Source organism: Sorex araneus, chromosome X (assembly GCF_027595985.1).
Source record: "Sorex araneus isolate mSorAra2 chromosome X, mSorAra2.pri, whole genome shotgun sequence".
Classification (NCBI taxonomy): Eukaryota; Metazoa; Chordata; class Mammalia; order Eulipotyphla; family Soricidae; genus Sorex; species Sorex araneus.
In genome coordinates this window covers 99,020,539-99,039,730 of record NC_073313.1, presented here as the reverse complement: position 1 = coordinate 99,039,730, position 19,192 = coordinate 99,020,539, and positions in this window count along the sequence as shown.

The following is a 19,192-nucleotide window of genomic DNA, read 5'->3' as shown; positions in this document are numbered from 1 at the left end:
TAACTAAAGCTAGAAGGCAAAATCAAAGTCTCCAATATTTATCTGAAAGGAGAATAAAAACAAAAATAAAAGCATTATTAGGTGTGAGAGAGCTCACTTAAAGGGCTAGTGCTTATATTTTGCGGGCAGGAGTCCGGGGTTTGATTCCTGATACCACATCATCTCCAAGCACATCCAGGATATGTTGTGAGCACTGAGTCGGAAAATCCAATCAATCAGCCTATCAATTAATCTATAAAGTAAATGACATGTCAGTTCTATAGATAATCTGTGGTACCTATGCAATTACCCATTTGGAGATAGGTAGAAAATTACTTGATTCCTAAAGGCTGATTTTTGTATTATTCTTGTTTTGTTTTGGGGTCACACCTGGTAGTGCTCAGGTCTTACTCCGGGCTCTGAACTCAGGGACCACTCATGCCAAGAATAAGGATGGTACCAGGAATTGAACCTGGGCCAGTCACTCACAAAACAAGGGCTCTCTATTTTACTCTCTCTGGCTCCAAGGATTTGTTCTTTCATAGAAGAATGTGCCATCACTCTGAAGTAATTGATAACTAGGTATGTAATTATGTAGACCAAAGAGTTAAAGGTCTTATCTAAAAACGTCAGTTTCTCAATTATAAAATCTTACTTTTATTTTAATTTTTGCCAACCCAGCTGTGCTCAGGGCATACTCCTTGCTCTGTGCTCAGTTATTTCTCTTGGCAGTACTTGGGGATCATATGGGGTGTCAGGAATCTAACCTGGGTCAGCTGCCTGCAAGGCAAGTGCCTTACCCGCTGTACTATTTCTCTAATCTATAAGTTCTTATTTTTGTGGTATAATAACTTTGTACCATAGGTAGAATTTAATTGTATATTTGTAATGCATAAACTAGAAATAAAAATAAGTTACATTTTCAATTCAATTCTCTTTGACAGATCAAATCCGTGTCATATATATCTAGTGGGGTTTAGGCAATTAATAATTGAAGTGTAAATGGTAATATCCAGAATAATGGTTTCAATCCATTATTATTATTCAATCCAATAACTGAAGTGTAAATGGTAATATCCAGAATAATGGATTGAAACCATTATTCTGGATATTACCATTTTCACTTAAGAATAATGGATTGAGGGACTGGAGTGATAGCACAACGGATAGGGGGTTTGCCTTGCACGTGGCCCACCCGGGTTCGATTTCCAGCATCCCGTATGGTCCCCCGAGCACCGCCAGGACTAGTTACTGAGTGCTTGAGCCAGGAGTAACCCCTGTGCATCACTGGGTGGACCCAACCCCCCCAAAAAATAATAGATTGCAACCATTACTCTGAAGGTTTCATTTAGAAAAAAAATATATTATTCTGAACAATACTGGGTACACTGAATGAAAGTAATTTAATACTGTTCTTAGTGCTGCATTCTTTTTTATTTTGGGGGGATACCGTTGGCATTACTCAAAGGTTATTACTGGCACAGTCCTTGTAGCTTGCTCCTGGCGGTGCTCTTGGGGCTCTATTGTGCTGAGGATTGAATCTGGCTGTGTGCAAATCACACAAACCAGGCCATTGCACACTCGTCCCCCACCCATTAGTTCTACATTCGTGTCTATTGTTGCGTTAGTGAATTAGTACTCTATTTTTAATTTGAAAAGTTTTTTTCTGGGGTTTTTCAGGGCTTACTCCTGGCTCGCACTCAGGGATCACTCCTGGTAGTGCTTGGGGACCTTATAGGGTGCTGAGGATCAAACCCAGGTCCGCTGCATACAAGGCAAGCACACAACCTGCTGTGCTGTCTATCGTTCCATCTCTTGTCAATCAGCACTCTAGACAGCAGCTGTTACTTCTATAATCAGGGATACCTAGGGGCACCAATGCATCTAGGGTTATGAATCTAGGGATTTCTAGAGATCGTGAGGCAATCAGTTTGAAGATGAAAAACAATTCCTTACCACCCTAAATCTTATTTCCTGTGAGAGTCCTTTTAAAATTAATTTTATTTAGTTGCTGTGAATTACATGATTGGGTTTCAGGAAAACAGTGTTTCAATACCTCTCCCTTCACCACTGTCCACTTCTCTCCACCAATGTCTCCTCACCCTTTGCCTCCAACCCACAATTCTGCCTCTCTATTTTTGATGGGGTTGAATTTTTCTTTTAAAGTCTTATCAGTGCTTTATATATCTTGGATATTAACTTTTTATCAAATAAATGAGGGACAAATAATTTCTCCCAATCTGTGGGTGTATTTTATTTTGGCCACCACTTCCTTTGAGGTATAGAAATTTCATATTTAATGTAATAATCCAATTTATTTATATTTGTTTCTTTTTTCATGGCCAATGGCATTGACTCCTTAAAGAAGCTCTTAGCTTGCTATAAGTGGTGGAGTGGAGAGGGCAGTTGGGATAGAGAAGTCCACTCTGACAGTGATAGTTGGAAATGATCTCTCCGGACAAGAACTGAGTGCTGAATGTAGGTAAAGGGATAAAAATAGTAAACTTTCAGTAGCTGTATTGCAAATCATAATGCCCAAAAGGAAAGAGAGGAAAGAGAGCGAGCAAGCAAGAGAGAAAGAAAAAGAGAGAAAGAAGAAAAGTGCTGGTCACAGAGGCAGTCTGTGTATTTGGGGTAGGGATGGCAGGAGGGAAACTGGGGACATTGGCAGTTGGAAATGTACACTGGTGAAGGGAAAGGTGTTGGAACAGTTTAGAACTGAAATCCAACCATGAACAACTTTGTAACTGTGTTTTTCAATACCATTGACTCAATATAAAAATAAATAAAAAGAACTTTGAGGAGCAAATATTATAATATAAAAACATGGTTCAAATTTTTAAAAAGATGCCTTTAGTTCCAATACCATGGAGTTTTGTCTATATTTTCCTCAGTGTAACTTATGGATTCAGGTCTGATATCAAGGTCTTTTTTTTTGGGGGGTCACACTCGGCGATGCGCAGGGGTTACTCCTGGCTTTACACTCAGGAATTACTCCTGGCAGTGCTCGGGGGATCATATGGGATGCTGGAAATAGAACGGGAGTCGGCCGTGTGCAAGGCAAAACCCTACCCGCTGTGCTATCGCTCCAGCCCCTGTAGAAGTCATTAGTCCATTTTGATTTTATTTTTGTGTGTGATATGAGGAAGGAGTCTTGATTTCATTTCTTGCATGTGGCCAACCAGTTTTTCCCAGCACCATTTGTTGTTGAGCTATTCCTTCCCCCACTTCATACTTTTACTCCTTTATCGAAGATTAGCTGCCTATATACCTGAGACTCTGTCTCTGTATTTTCAGTATTATTCCAATGATCTGAGAGTCTGTCCTTATTTCATTATTACGCTAAAATATGGCATGTCTGGATAAATCTTTAGCATGGTGGATAAGTACCAATAACTGGGTCATTAGTTAAGCACATATAGCTATAGATACCTAACTGAAGCCTGAATTCAGACTTATAAACCTCAATTTAAAATGTTCATTTTTCATTGAAACAATCCATCAATAGCATAGTGTTAACCAGTTAGTAACTTTACTAGATATTCAGAACAATAGGTTGAACCCAGAAAACTGGAAAGCATATACTTATTATTTCTAAGATTTTGAATAATGAATATTAATATGATAATAAGATTTAATTAGGTAATATTTAAATAGCAATAATCAAATTAACGCAGAAAATAGTTAAAACTTGAAAGCTGAAAACCATATACTTTTCTAGGGTTCACCTTTTTGTGTGTGTGCCACATCCAGCAGTGTTCAGGGCTTACTCCTAGCTCTTGTGGTCAGGTATCACTCCTGTCAGGGCTTGGATCCATATGGGGTGCTGGGAATTGAGCCCAGGTTGGTTGCATGCAAGACAAGTGCCTCCTCACTGTACTATCTCTCCTGCCCATAGAGTTACTCTTAATTATTGCTGAAGTAGTAGATTGGCAGTAAACAATTAATGATAGCATGATGGCTATGTATTTAGAGACCGAGATATCTAAGATTTGTAGTTGATGATAGAAGCAGAGATGCAAATTTTGTTCTAGTGGATTAATGGAATATGTTAGATGAATAATGGTACTTAGATAATAAATTTAATGAAGTATAATATAATATTTAATTTAACATTCAATGCAATATTTAATTTAATACAGTATAGTTGGGGCTAGAATTGGAAAATTTTCTTCTCAATCATTTCATTTCATAATGAAATTACTAAAAAGTCCAAGAAATGGGGACTGGCGAGATAGTTCAGCAGGTAGGATATTTGCCTTGCATGCTGCGGGCCTGTGTTCGATCTCTGAGCATCCCATATGGTCTCCCATCACTGCCAGGAGTGATTGCTCTAGGCAGAGCCAAGAGTAACCCTTGCGCATCTCTGGGTTTCCCCACCCAAAAAGAACCCCTGAAAGTTCAAGAAATGACTATCGGGTACCTAGAGCCAGCTTACAAACGACATCTAGAGTTCACTGGAAATATTTACTTTAGACTGGAAGGGGGAAATTATTCTCAAATTGAAATTGTTATCTGCTGTAGGAATAATGTGTTAGTGCTGTAGCTATGTCATGATAGCTAGGTAATTTTTTTAAGTACAGATAATCATTGATAATTAGAATAACCACTCAAAGCTAGAATATTGGAAATTGTGATCCTCTCATTTCCTTGCTGGAATACTTAGTTAATTAAAGAGTTATCTAGGGATATTTATCTCTGTGTCACTGTATCACTGTCATCCCATTGTTCATCGATTTACTCAAGCGGGTGCCAGTAATGTCTCCATCCATCCCTGTTGAGTGCTAGTATAGCCCAATGGTGTATTGGGGGCTCTTTCAGGATCAGGGGAATGAGGACCGTAGTTGTTACTGTTTTTGGCATATTGAGTACACCACGGGTAGCTTGCCAGGATCTGCTGTGCAGATGGGATACTCTCGTTAGCTTGTCGGGCTTTCCAAGAGGGATGCACGCTTTTGGGGCGTCCTCTAATCGCCTTTACAGGTGTTCCCAGTCTACCGGATGTAAGCTTTTGGTCGACTGGCATGTTGTAACAATCTGCACATTGACAAACACACACCTATCTGCATCTCTGGGCAGCACCTGGGACATCTGCGGCCTTAGGTTGATCTCCTTGAGGCTGATGGAGTGCTCTCGGAGGTTGTTGAGCAGCTGGCAGAGCAGGACCTTATTGCGGAGGGTCAATGCCAGGTCGAACAACTGCACCGAGTCCCAGGTCACACGGTGGTTGGCTGACAGCACCCCACAGTGGATGAGCCACTACGCACACTGCCACCATGGCTTTACGTCTGACAGCACTGTGACTCAGCCTGGCTGGGGCAGGTGGCGATGCTGCGGCCGCCACCAAGGTTTCCCCATGCCCCGCTGATGCCATTCTGTCTGAATCTTGCAAACCAGCCAGCAATGTCCATGAGGAATCACACAGAGTTCCAGCAGGGATCACATGTAGAGTTCCATGCCTGGCATACTGAGCCATGTGTTGTCTAAGGCGAGATGGTGAGCCCGATTCAGGAGAGTGTGAGGGGTTTGGGTGGCGTCGATGCCATATTGCCTCCAATCAAATATGGTGTGGTAATTATGGAAAATGAGTAGGGAGTGTCTTTTAATGTGTCGCAGCCATGTGGTTTAGGAATATGTTCACTCATACGTGAAGCTCGGCCCGAGTGTGTAGAAAGCGGCCTGGAGCCTGGTGGTGGTTGGATTGTGGAGGTCGGCAGCCGGGGCTGGGTCCCTTGTTGCGGGGAGGGCTCTCACCCGCCTCCCTCTGGGGCGCCCCGAATGAAAACAGCCTGGCACGGAGTCTGGTGGCATGGTTATGGGGGCCTCATTTTTTTTTATTTATCCATTTTTATTTAGCATGTGATGAGACAGTGTTCCATATAATACTTGACGATACAAAATTGATCTTTTTTTTTCTTTGTGTGTGTGTTTACCATTTTTTTTATTGAGTCACCATGTGGAAAGTTACAAAGTTTTCAGGTTTAAATCTCAGTTATACAATGCTCGAATACCCATCCCTTCACCAGTGCACATATTCCACCACCAAGAATCCCAGTATAGCTCCACCCCGCACCCCCACACCCCTAACCCCCCCACGCCCCTAGCCCCCCTTAGCACCTCCCGCCTGTGTAACTAATAAATTTCACTTTACTTTCACTTTGATTGCATTCAATATTTCAACAAAACTCACTATTATTGTTTGGGGAGTCTCTCCCCTAAAGTCAGACCTGCTGAAAAGGAAGCATTAGATAATTTGTTTTCCATTGCTGAGGATGAAGAGGTATGAGGTCGAGTGACCACACTTAGCGGCCTCTTGGTTTTGGGTTTCTGTATTTTAGTATTTTAGTAACTAAGTCCAGAGAGATATCCGCCAAAGTTGCATCGTTGCCAACTTGTACTTCTCAGTTACATTATATTCCACATATGAGTGCAATCTTTCTATGTCTGTCTCTTTCTTTCTGACTCATTTCACTCAACATGATACTTTCCATGTTGATCCATTTATATGCAAATTTCATGACTTCATGTTTTCTGACGGCTACATAGTATTCCATTGTGTAGATGTACCAGAGTTTCTTTAACCAGTCATCTGTTTTGGGGCACTCTTTTTTTTTCCAGATTCTGGCTATTGTAAACAGTGCTGCAATGAACATAGAAATACATATGCCATCTCTACTATACCGTTTTGCCTCTCCGGGATATATTCCCAGGAGTGGTATTGCTGGGTCAAATGGAAGCTCAATTTCTAATTTTGACCTTCCTCAATATAGTCAAAGCCATCTACCACAAGCCTACGGCAAGCATCACCCTGAATGGGGAAAAACTAAGACCCTTCCCTCTGAGAACAAGGACAAGACAAGGATGCCCACTCTCTCCTCTTCTGGGGGCCTCATTTTATGCTCCCTTCCAGGAGAAGCAGCCGTGAGTTCTGTACAGTGGCCAATGAGGAGATTATCTGACCCCAGCAGGGGGTGGCTTATGGGCGTGACCGCTGGGCCTCTGGAGACTGGGGGAATCAGGCAGAGGATCTCTGCTCCCCGTTGAGTCCAGAGTCCAAGGTCACAAAGTTCTGAGTTACCTGGGTTCCATGGGATTTCACTCATGTGTGAGGCTCAGTCGGAGCGTGTGGAAAGCGGCCTGGAGAGTGGCGGCAGTTGGTTGTGGAGGTCGGCTGCTAGGGCTGGGTCCCTTGGGGTGTGGAGGGATATTTAACTAAAACTTAACACTCAGCTCAACCTTGGAAAATTACAGGAGTCTAAAAATTTATCTAATTCTTTGAGATTCTCCTGTTTTGTGGTACAGAGATATTTTTTTCTTTTTTGGGTCACACCCGGCAATGCACAGGGGTTACTCCTGGCTCGTGCACTCAGGAATTACTCCTGGCGGTGCTCAGGGGACCATATGGGATGCTGGGAATCGAACCCCGGTCGGCCACGTGCAAGGCAAACGCACTACCCGCTGTGCTGTTGCTCCAGCCCCGAGATTTTCAAAGTAATGCTTGGTGGTCCTTTTAATTTCTTTCATTTTGAGAGTTTTGGGGTGACACCCGCTAGTGCTTAGTGCTTACTCCTGGCTCTGTACTGAGGGATCACTACTGGTGGGCTCAGGGGACTATATGGGATGCTAGGGACCAAACCTGGATTAGCTGTGTGCAAGGAAGCTCCCTACTCATTATTATCACTCTGGTCTCCGATCCTTTGAAGTTTTAGTATTAGTTGTGTCCTCTCTCCTCTCATTTTTAATCAGTAATAGAGTTCTTTCTATTTCTTTGTGAGTCTTGTTATTGGTTTGTTGATTTTGTTTGTTCTTTAAGAAAAGTAGCCTTTTGGTTTCGTTGATCTTTTAAATTCCATTTCATAAATTGCTGCTCTCAGTCTTATTCTTTACTTCCTTCTATTTGTTTTGGGGTTTTTTATTGTTGGTCTTTTACTAGCTGCTTGAGCTATGCAAATTGAGGTTAGCAGTTTCACAATAGTCAAAATCTGGAAATAAACCAAGTGTCCAAGAACACGTCACTGGGGACTGGAGCAATAGTACAAGACCCACCTGGATTTGGTCACCAGCACCCCATATAGTCCCCCAAACACTGCCTGGAGTGATCCCTGAGTGTAGCACCAGAAGTGTGAGCACAGCCAGGTGTGGCCCAAAAGTTAAGAAAAAACAAAGAACAGATGACTGGATAAAGAAACTATGGTACATTCAAACAAAGGAATACTCCTCAACTTTAAAAAAGATGAAGTCATGCAATTTGTTACTACATGGATGGGATCTAGACAGCATCATGCTGAGTGATGTTAGAAGAAAAGGGACAGACACAGAATGATCACTCATAATTGGAATATAAAGATACAAAGTAGGGGTACAGCAAATTTCCAAAGACAACAGAAATTGAGACCTTGTATTTAGTAGAAAGCTGACCACAGGGAAAGGAAGGAGGAGAAGGAGAGGAGGGAGGGCAAATGAAGACACTGAGACAGTAGTGAAAGAAAGTGGAAACTCCAGTGTAGGGTGTGGTGCTGGAATGTTTTTTGCACTGTCAACCACAGTGCCTAAAATAAATTTAAAAAAATGATCACTAGGGCTGAAAAGATAGTACAGTGGGTAAGGTGCTTGCCTTGCATGCAGCAGACCTCAGAGTTGATCCTTGGCATCACACATGTCCTTCAACACCATCAGGGGTGATCTGTCAGCACAGGTCAGGAGTATCCACCGAGAACTGCCAATTGTGACCCCAAAATACATAAATGAACAGTTGGATATTTGAAGTTTCAAAAGTGCTTTGTTTTCTTAATCCAACTTCTTGGTGTCCATTGAAATAACACAAGAGCAGGATGGATAATTTGTGGTATATAAAAGGCAGTTAGATAGATAGCTGGAAATGAATAGAAAACTAATTTAAGTCAGATTGCTGAAAAGCGCATCCTCAAATACAACTTAAAATGAGATAACTTGTGGGGCTGGAACGATAGCACAGCGGGTAGGGCATTTGCCTTGCATGCGGCCAACCCGGTTTCGAATCCCAGCATCCCATATGGTCCCCTGAGCACCTCCAGTGGTAATTCCTGAGGGCAAAGCCATGAGTGACCCCTGTGCATCGCTGGATGTGACCCCCCAAAAAAGAATAAGATAACTTATGAAAAATAATCAGAAGGAAAGAACTAAGAGCTATTGAAAACAAACCCTTAAGAGGATAACATACTTGTCATCACTGTAGTAACTTATTTTCAGGAAGGAATGATAAAATATTAACCACAAAATAAAAAAGACCACAGCACATGAAAATTTATGAACAAACAGTATAGTTATATATGGAAAAGTAAAGAGAAAATATTGACCACAGAATAAAATCTGTGAGCAAGCTATCTAGTTAAACATGGATACCTAAAGCTTAACACCAGAGTACACAATCTTTTAATTATAATTTTTCATTGGAATAAGGAGCTATGGCTTTAACTGTTCAGCTGTACTTTTGCAATATAGAGATAAAACCTGAGGTCACAGAAGATAACATGAAAGAAAGGAAGCTGAAAATCTGGTTTTGATGCGTTGTTTCCTGGTATGGTTGTTTCAAGCCTGGTATTTCACTGCTCAGGCATAGTCATACTCATTGCTTGGGAGCCACTGGGGCCACAGTCCTCAGCCACAACCCAGCTGGGGCTGTGGGAGCACAGGAATACTTGGCCTCCAAATGCAAGATATTTGCTTCAACCCTTTATTTCCCCAGTTCGAGAAAAATGTCTTTGTTTTTTTTTGCCTTTTTGGCTCAGAAGTTACTCCTGGCAATGTTCAGGTGACCATATGGGATGCTGGGGATTGAACCTGGGTAGACCAAGTGCAAGGCAAGAACCCACCCCGCTGTACTATCCCTCCAGCCCTTTTTTGTTTGTTTGTTTTGGATTTTTTTTTCTCTCTTGGCAGTGCTCAAGGGACTCTCTGTGGTTCTGGGATCAATCCTGAGTTAGCCACATGCAAGACAAACATTTTATTCATTGTACTATCCATTCTATCCACTGGACTAGCCCACCAAACTAGTTTTTTTGTTTGTTTTTGGGGGCCACACCTGGCTGTGCTAAGGCTTACTCTGACTCTGTGCCCAGGGATAATTTTTGGCACTGCTCCAGATATTGAACCCGGGTCGGCAAGTGCCTTACCCCCTATACTATCCATCTGGCTCAGAAAATGTATTTCATTTAACTAGACATTCTCTTGCTGGACCTAAGCTTTTTTTTAATTGAATCACCTGTGGAAAATTACAAAGCTTTCAGGCTTAAGTCTCAGTTATACAATGCTCAAACAACCATCCCTTCACCAGTGTACATACTCCACCACCAAAAAACCACGCAATATACTTCCCATCCCCCCACCCCCCACCCTGGCCTGTGTAACTGATAAATTTCATTTTGCTTTCTCTTTACTTTGGTTACATTCAATATTTCAACAAAGAATTCACTATTATTGTTTGGAGTTTCCCCACTAGAATCAGACCTGCTGTGAAAAGATATGAGGTTGTGTGGCCTCTATTGCAGCCATGCAGTTTTGGATTTCTGTATTTTAGTAACTAAGTCCAGGGAAATTTCTGCCAGAAATTGGATCATTGCAAGCTTGTATCTCTCATTAGTTGTCCTCATAATATGGTGGTCGCCACGCCCTCCCCCCCCCCGCAAGAAAAATGCGAGAGAGACAAACCTTTCCCCTCCCTTTCCTCTCCTGGGCAGGCATGGTGCCGCGGCTTAGATCAAAGTGTAGAGACATTTCTGCAAGAAGCTGCCGGTACCAAAAGTAGTATAGCTGGCCTCTGGAATCATGCTTGTGCAGCTGCAGAGAGGCTGCACATGTGCAGCCGCCAGGGTCACATCTTGGTGGAGAGCGGGGCTAGTACTGCCCCTGGACATAAGCTTTTTTAAAATTAATTTTAATTTTAATTTATTTATTTATTGTTTTGATTTTGGGGGCAGACATGGCGATTCTCAGAGGTTACTCCTGGCTCTGTATTCAGGAATCACCCCTGGCAGTGCTCAGGGAACCATATGGGATACCAGGGATTGAACGCAGATCAGCTGCACGCAAGGCAAGTGCCCTACCCATTGTACTATCTCTCCAATATTCCCCATACTCTCTCTACTTTTGGGCATTATGGCTTGCAACACAGACACTGAGGGGTCATCATGTTTGGTCCGTTATCTACTTTCGGCACTCATCTCACATCCCGACTGATTCCTCCAGTCATCATTTTCTTAGTGATCCCTTCTCTATTCCATCTGCCTTCTCCCCTCTGCTCATGAAGCAGGCTTCTGGACTAAAGATTTAACATCATAGATATACCTAGTAGCCAGGACATTAATAGCCAAGATATTAATGGTTGTGTCTGAAGTAATGAATTGAAATTAAAATGCTGAAGAAAGGTGGTGGAATGTAGGACACTTAATTCTTCTCAACGGCTGTTGGAAGAATGCGAGAGTATGGAGATCAGGGGTTCTCGAAGTAGATTGCACACTGGAATCATCTGATAGCTGGGGTTCTTCCCCCAGAGATGATTCCATTTTTTAGAGTCTGGGTTCTAACGTATTATGAGGAATATTCAAAAGATAGTCAGAATTGTCAAAGTTCCCCAGGTGATTAAAAGAAGGAGTAAAAAGTTTGAGAAAATATGCTGTAGATAACAACTTTTACCCAAGAAACCACTTAATTGGATATATGTGAATATATGTCCAATTCTATATGTATGCATATATACACATATTGTTTTTTGGACCATGCCCAGTGATGCTCAGGGGTTACTCCTGGCTTTGCACTCAGGAATCACTCCTGGCAGTGCTCACTTAGGGAACCATATGAGATACTAGGGATCTAACACAGATCGGTCACGTGCAAGGCAAATGCCCTATCCACGGTACTATTGCCCTGGCCTCTAACTGCACCTATGTAGGTTCACAGGGCTGTGGCTCAGTGTAGAGCCTTGCATTTGTGAGGCCCTGAGTTTAATTCCCAGCACCTTCCTAAAAAAGACGTGTAAGTAAATTCAGAGAGTAAAGAACACATTCTTTTCAAAACTAAAATAATTTGGGGAACGTTTTAATCAGTATTCAGGAGGTTTGGGAAAATCCTATTGGCAATTCTCTGCCAATCAGGCAGACAATTCAACACAAGGGCTTGCAGAAGCAATGCTTATTGTGCCCTGTGGTCCTGGGGATCTCCGGGCCATTCCAGAGATGCTGAGGGCCTCTAGGATTGTGACCAGAAGTGCTAGAGACCACTTGGGTGCCCGCGAACTTGGGTTGAGCACATGCCAGTCATCTTCTGTCCCAGAACTAAACTTTCACATAGTGTTACCATAATAAGTTAGTGTGGGGTGGGAGGGGCGTACACTCTGCAGTGTTCAGGAATTTCTCCTAGCTCTGTGCTCAGGGACCACTGAAGGCGGAGTTGAGGAGACCCTACACAGTACCAGGGATCAAAGTAGGGTTGATATCCAAATGAAACAAAAATAAATATTTCAATTATCAGATCCATTAACTACTGGAACAAATGGGGGAGGAGCAGGTGGGGAATCCTAATGTGGGACAAAGAGGAGGAACACGTTTCTTTTTTTTTTTTTTGGGTCACACCCGGCAATGCACAGGGGTCATTCCTGGCTCATGCACTCAGGAACCACCCCTGGCGGTGCTCAGGGGACCATATGGGATGCTGGGATTCGAACCCGGGTCGGCCGCGTGCAAGGCAAACGCCCTACCCGCTGTGCTATCACTCCAGCCCCAGGAACACGTTTCTTTGCAGTGATACACCCTGAAATATATATAATGTCATAATGCAGTGTTACTGCAATAAAAATTTTCAGTAGTCAAAAACATCGTACTTCATACTCTTATTTATTCTTATCATGAGCTAGTGTTTATAAACATAGCAATACTTGTTTCATTAAAGAACTGAAAGTAATGAGAAACAGTTAGAACCAGTATTTGAAACTTGAAAACTGAAAATAGTCTTCTAATTCAGTAACCTCATTCCTTTGTCAGATTTTGTTTTAGAGTTATAGATACGTGCCAGTACCTGAACAAATTAGATATGTAGGGGAAAAATGGATTATGAGCATAAAACAAGAAACAAAAATTTATTCTTCTAAATTCTAAAAAATATATTTCTGGAACGACATTAATAGTTTATATTCTAGTGGATGGACTGATGGTACAGAGGGCAGGGCATTTGCCTTACTTGCAGCTAACCTAGGCTCAATCCCTGGCACCACAAATGATCACCTGAGCCCCACCAGTTGTGACCTCGAGCACAGAGCCGGTAGTAACCCCTGAATACCTTCAGGTATGGCCCGAAAGCAAAAAGAAAAAAAAATATATGCTGTCAAATGTTCAGTCCATGTATTTAAAAATTCAGTTAATAACGCAGATGAGAATTATTTAGGTAAGATTTAAGTAGAGATAAACATATAAAAGTATGGTTTGGAATTAGTAAATTTGATAACCCTTTTTTAAATGTCAGTTTTAATAAAAACCATAAAACATACCAATTCACACCCAGTAGGGTATTATTCTTTTTTGTTTATTTTATTTTTTACATTTTTTTATTGAGTCGTCGGGAGATATACAGTTACAATTGTTCATGATTGAGTTTCAACACCAATAAAATATTGCAACTCTAGGGTTATTATTCTTAACAAAGCAGAAAATAAAAAATGTGTTTGTGAATAAGTGAAGAAATTGAAATCCAGCGCTTTATTGGATTCCAGTGAAAAATATTGTTGCTATTGGCTACTGTGGAAAACAGTATAGTGGTTTTACAAAAAATGCAACAAAATTGTGGGGCATGTGGCTTAGTGATAAAGCTAATACTAACCTAATATGTGAAGTCTGAACTCCATCCTAGCACAGGAAATAAGAGAAAGGATGAGAGAAAATAAAGAAGAGTGGAGGGCCCAACTGATAGTACAGCTGATAGAGCATTTGTCTTGTATGCAGCCGACCTACATTCTATTCCAGGCACCCCATATGGTCCCCCAAAATCTGCCAGGAGTGATACCCGAGCACAGAGCCAGGAGTAAGCCCTGTGCAATACCAGGTGTGGCCCAAAAAGTAAAGAAATGGAGAGAAAACAAAAGAGAACAAAAGAAAGAATGAAAAAGAACAAAAGAGAAAGGACAGAAAGAAAAAACGAGAGGAAAATAAAGACTGAATTGAAAGCAGGGATTTGAACAAATATTTGTACACCCAGTCCTTCTATGTCCAAATTAGAATTGCTTATTCTAATAAGTTAATTTCATGGCTATCCAATGGGATCTACTCAATTTGTTAACTAGAGTTACCTATAATAAAACAAAAAATGACTGGAGGCTTGGGAAGTGGCTTAGTGGTAAGGCTCTTGTCTTGCGTGTGTGAGGTGCCGGCTTGGATCTCTAGCAACACATATGCACACACAAACACCACCACCACCACCACAGACACCACCACCACTCCCCTTCCCCCCCCCCCCCCGCCCCCTTTGTTTTCCTTGTTCAGGGGATTATTTTCATACTGACAATAAAAATCTATGACCACAAGGTGGCAATAGAACACAAACTTGACTTAGATCAGGCTCTGACAATTTAGTCTGACAGCGGACTGCTCATAGCATGAGAAAATTAGAAGTGGCTTGCTCTTCAAGCCTGTGTTATCCCTTCTACATGTTTTGCTTGCCTTTTTCAACTCTGGACTCCGTTTCTCTCTCCTCACATTATTCTAAATAAGTTTCAATACAACTACCTTGTTTCACAAAAAAAGAAGAAAATTAGGAGTATTTGGACTATGAGACTAAAAAAATACAGTCTTATATAGTATTATCTTAACTCCTCATCACAATACTTTCTTCTTTAGGACTATAGAAAAATGGCAGTACCCGAAAAAAATGAGATGACTTTGTGTGTGTGTCTTCTGGTTTTTTTTGTTGTTGTTGTGTTAAACTGAACTATCACTGACATAGAACAGTATATGAGTTTCAGATGTGCATCATTGAAAATTAGGATGTGTATAAAGTGGGCATTAAGCTCACCACTGAAAGCTTAGTCCTATGCTTCCCCATACAATTTTCCTTTATTTTTCTTTTTGGGTCACACCCGGTGATGCTCAGGGGTTACACCTGGCTCTGCACTCAGGAATCACTCCTGGCGGTGCTCAGGGGACCATATGGGATACTAGGAAATGAACCCGGGTCGGCTGCGTGCAAGGCAAATGCCCTACCCACTGTGCTATTGCTCCAGCCCCTAGAACTAATTTTATTTCATGCTTTTGCAAATTATTGCTGAATACCTTTTTGAACAACCCATTTTGGGGGGGTCTGGACCACACCCAGTGATATTCTCGAGTTACTCCTTGCTCTGCACCCAGAAATTACTCCTGGTAGTGCTCGTGGGACCATATTAGATACTGGGGATCAAACTCGGGTTGGCTGTGTGCAATGCAAAAGTTCTACCCACTGTAATGTTGCTCTGGTCCCACAACCCAGTTTTACAAATTCCAGTTGTAATCGAAATTGAGATTAATTATCTACTTTTTTTCCCCTGACTCTGAGAATTTTTATCCAATCTTTATTCATCGAAAGGGGGCACAACCAGGAGTACTCTAGGGTTGTTCCCGACTGTCTTCAGGATTGACCCCTGGCATATTTGGGGGTAATTGGTGTCCAGAGGAATTGAATCAGGTTGAAACATGCATGACAAAAAATGCCTTACCCTGATACTCTTTCCCTGTCTCCTATATAGATTTGTTTTTGTTTTTGATTTTGGGCCAGGAGTTACATCTGTTACTCCTGGCTTTGCACTCAAGAATCAGAGGGCGTGGGGGAGCCATGTGGGATGCTGAGAATTGAACCCAGGTTGGCTGCATGCAGGCAAGAACCCTACCCCCTGTACTATCGCTGCGGCCCCTCCTATCCTGTTTTTGATGACTCATTTATCTCTTTTTTTTCTTAAACAGGAAAGCTTTTATTGAACAAAAATTGCTTAGAAAAATGTGACAGGAGAGAAGGAGGAAAGGAATGTGTTCAAGAGAGAATATAGGTTTCTCCAGAGTGGAAACAGGCAAGCAAAGAAACCTAGAGATAAGCAAGCAAAATTCGTGTTCAAGGGAGAACATGGGTTGAAGAGCAAGCCTGTTTTTGATGTGTCTATATGAATGTGTTTGTCTGCCAAACACGGTATCACCAGCCCCCTCCCTCACAGCCCCTGCAAAAGCCATTTTGTTTTTTTCACCCCATGAACTTCAAGGCTGGTTGTTCAGAAAAGGCACGTTTGTGGCATTTGCTTTTCTCTTCGTTATGTCTAACTGCAGGTGGCCGTTTCCACTGAAGTCAGAGTCTAAATTTTGAAGGTTTCTTGCCCTTACTCAGAGGGTGGGGATACTGTGAGCCCAAAGATCGGCGTGGTCTGGACAGGGGCGAGGGGGGTTAAAGAAGGGCATTTGGCAGGAGGTTTCAGCGGAGGCGGGGTCGGCAAAGGGCTTTCAGCTCCTCTAAGTGGTTAATAAAGCACATTGTTAACTACTTGCTCTAAGATTTTGTTTTTCAAGCTCAGACTGCATTTTCCAGCATTGTAGGAGACCATCTGGCATGCTACATCCGAATCTAGTGCTTATGAAGCTTGTATATAAAGGATCCTCCCTGGCAGGGTTCACTCAGAGGACTGAATAAGTGCTTTGCATGTGGGAGCCCTGGGTTCACCCCACCCCTCCCCCAAGTACTGCCAGATGCTACCACTAAATACCCAGCCAGGAGTAGCCCCTGAGCATCTCTGGGTATGGTCCCTAAACCAAATAAATAAATAAATAAATAAGGAAATTATTTATGAGCCAGCAATACCACTGCAGGCATTGATCCACGAGAAATCTAAAGACCGATTGAAAAAACTATTCTGTACCCAGTGTCCTTGACATCATTGGACACAATTACCAAGACATGAACTCAATCCATCCTACTAAGGCAGATATACTATATAAACTCGGTGAATTACTTATAGGCCATTAGAAAACATACAACTGTGCCCTTTGGGACAAAGTGGATGGCACTTGTGTTGATTATGTTCAGTGAGATTAATAAGGAAATGAAAGGAAATTATCAGAACGTCATTCCTATAATATACATAATTAAAACAAACCAAGTGAAAAGACAATTCTCAGACACAGTGAAATCTAGAGCAGTTCCCAGGAGCAAAAGGGTCAGTGGCTGCCATGAATGAGCACAGGGGTCTTTGTGTGGGGGGAGTGCAATAGCTCTGGAACTTCTTTTATTTTTTGACCGGTAGTACTCAGGTCTTAACTCTTGACTCTGTAGTCAGTGATCACTCCTGGGTGGCCTTGAGGCACCATGGGCTTTGGTGGTGACGGTTCTATATGCATAGAGGTCTGAAACTAACCCCCCATCCCGGAACCTCACTCTATTATTATAAACCAGTGAGTCAATCAGAAATGGTTGGGCAAAGTATACCTCTCTCAGCCTATAGAGAAGGGACAGCCAAGTCAGGCCCCCAGAAAGGTAGTACATAAAGGGCTGGAAAGATAGTATGGTGGGTAGGGTGCTTGTCTTGCATAAGCTGACCCATGTCTGGCCCCCAGCATTCAGTACAGTCCTCTGAGCACTGCCAGGAGTAATTTCTGAGTGCAGAGCCAGGAGTAAACCCTGAGAATCCCCTGTGGGTGACTCACAAACAAAAACCCAAAGGAAAGGAAAAGTTAATTCAAAGATTTGAGCCCCTAATTGGACTTGACTTTTTAAAATTGTAGCTTACTTTCTTTTTTTTTTTGGCATAGTCTTTTATTGCCGAAGGCAAAAAATTACACTTAATGGAAACTGAGGTCACACTAATAAATGCTCATCACAAAGGTATTCTGACACAAAAGCTAGGGAACTTCTCTACCTGCATACAAAATCAGACTGGGGAGATGGAAAAATCTGAAGAAAGTCCAAGCGTACAGTAAACCTTGAGAGAGTGTTGTTTTCTTTCTTTTTATTTTTTGGCGGGGAAGGGCCGCATAGCCAGCGGTGCTCAGGGGTTATTCCTGACTCTGCACTCAGGAATTAGCCTGGAGGTACATGGGGGACCCTGTGAAATACCCTGGATCAAACCCAGGTCAGCCATGGATGAAGGCCAGCTCCCTACCCACTGCACTTTCCGTTCCAGCCCCTGTAGTTTACTTTCATTTGCCACAAAATGAATCTAAAATGCCAGCAATGTCTGTCACTCAGCAGGATCAAAGCAGCTGGAAAGAAGCAGCAGGAGTCCCCAATCAAAGGCCGCCCCCACCCCCCACGTGTTTCACTGCTGCCCCGAAGAAGCCTCCCTCGCTCACCTCTCACACAATACTTGCGTGACACTGAATGGCTACAAAAACCTTTTCTTCCCTTAATTGAATTTTTGGATGCGCAATCTTGCTTGACCTCTTTCCTGTGGCTGACAAAAAGGAAAAAAATGAATCCAAAATATCCTTCTAAAAGCCAAAAGCTTCCTACAAATGGCTGCTCAGTCTTCTCAAGAAATGATTTGCAAGAAGCGTTAAAAGAGCTTCTTTATTTAACAAGGCAAGACCAACTCCTCAGCACTCGGCACTGAGTAGGGCACTCATTTGTGGTGCTTTTATAAAAATTCTATTTATTTTAATGAAGACAAAAGTCACAGCTGTTGATACAGTTCTAGAGTTGAAATTGATTAGATAGCAAAGCTCCGATATTCAGATCAATTTTATGTGAAAATCGTTCCACCTAATCACAAGATTGTTAAGTCCCGGTTTAAAAATTTATTAAGCTGTTTGTTGCTAGTTGAGCCTTCTGTTATTGTTTTCATTTGTATAGTTGACTTGTATATTAATTTCCTGTCAAATTTGGTGTGCTCTTACTGGAATTTCAGTGCCGAGGAAGTGGGAGGTGTTGTGCAGCTCAGAGACTTCAGGGTCTAAGGTCTGGCACAATGAGTTGACATGGCTGTAGCTGTGGGAGGTGGGCATGGGTGCCCACGCTTTTAGAAGTACCAGGAGTAGGCAACTGCTGCCCACCCTGACTCTAAGAAGACATCAAAATTCTCAGCCTGGCCACCAGGGTACGTGAAAATTTTGCCCTTTGGTGTCTCTTCATAGAATATTAGTGAAGTAAGAGTTGAGCCCTTGGCATGGCTGCAGCACTGGGAATGGGTGAGGCTGTGTGATGCTTAATGATTGCCCTCTATTAGATTAAGCAGGGTATTTGG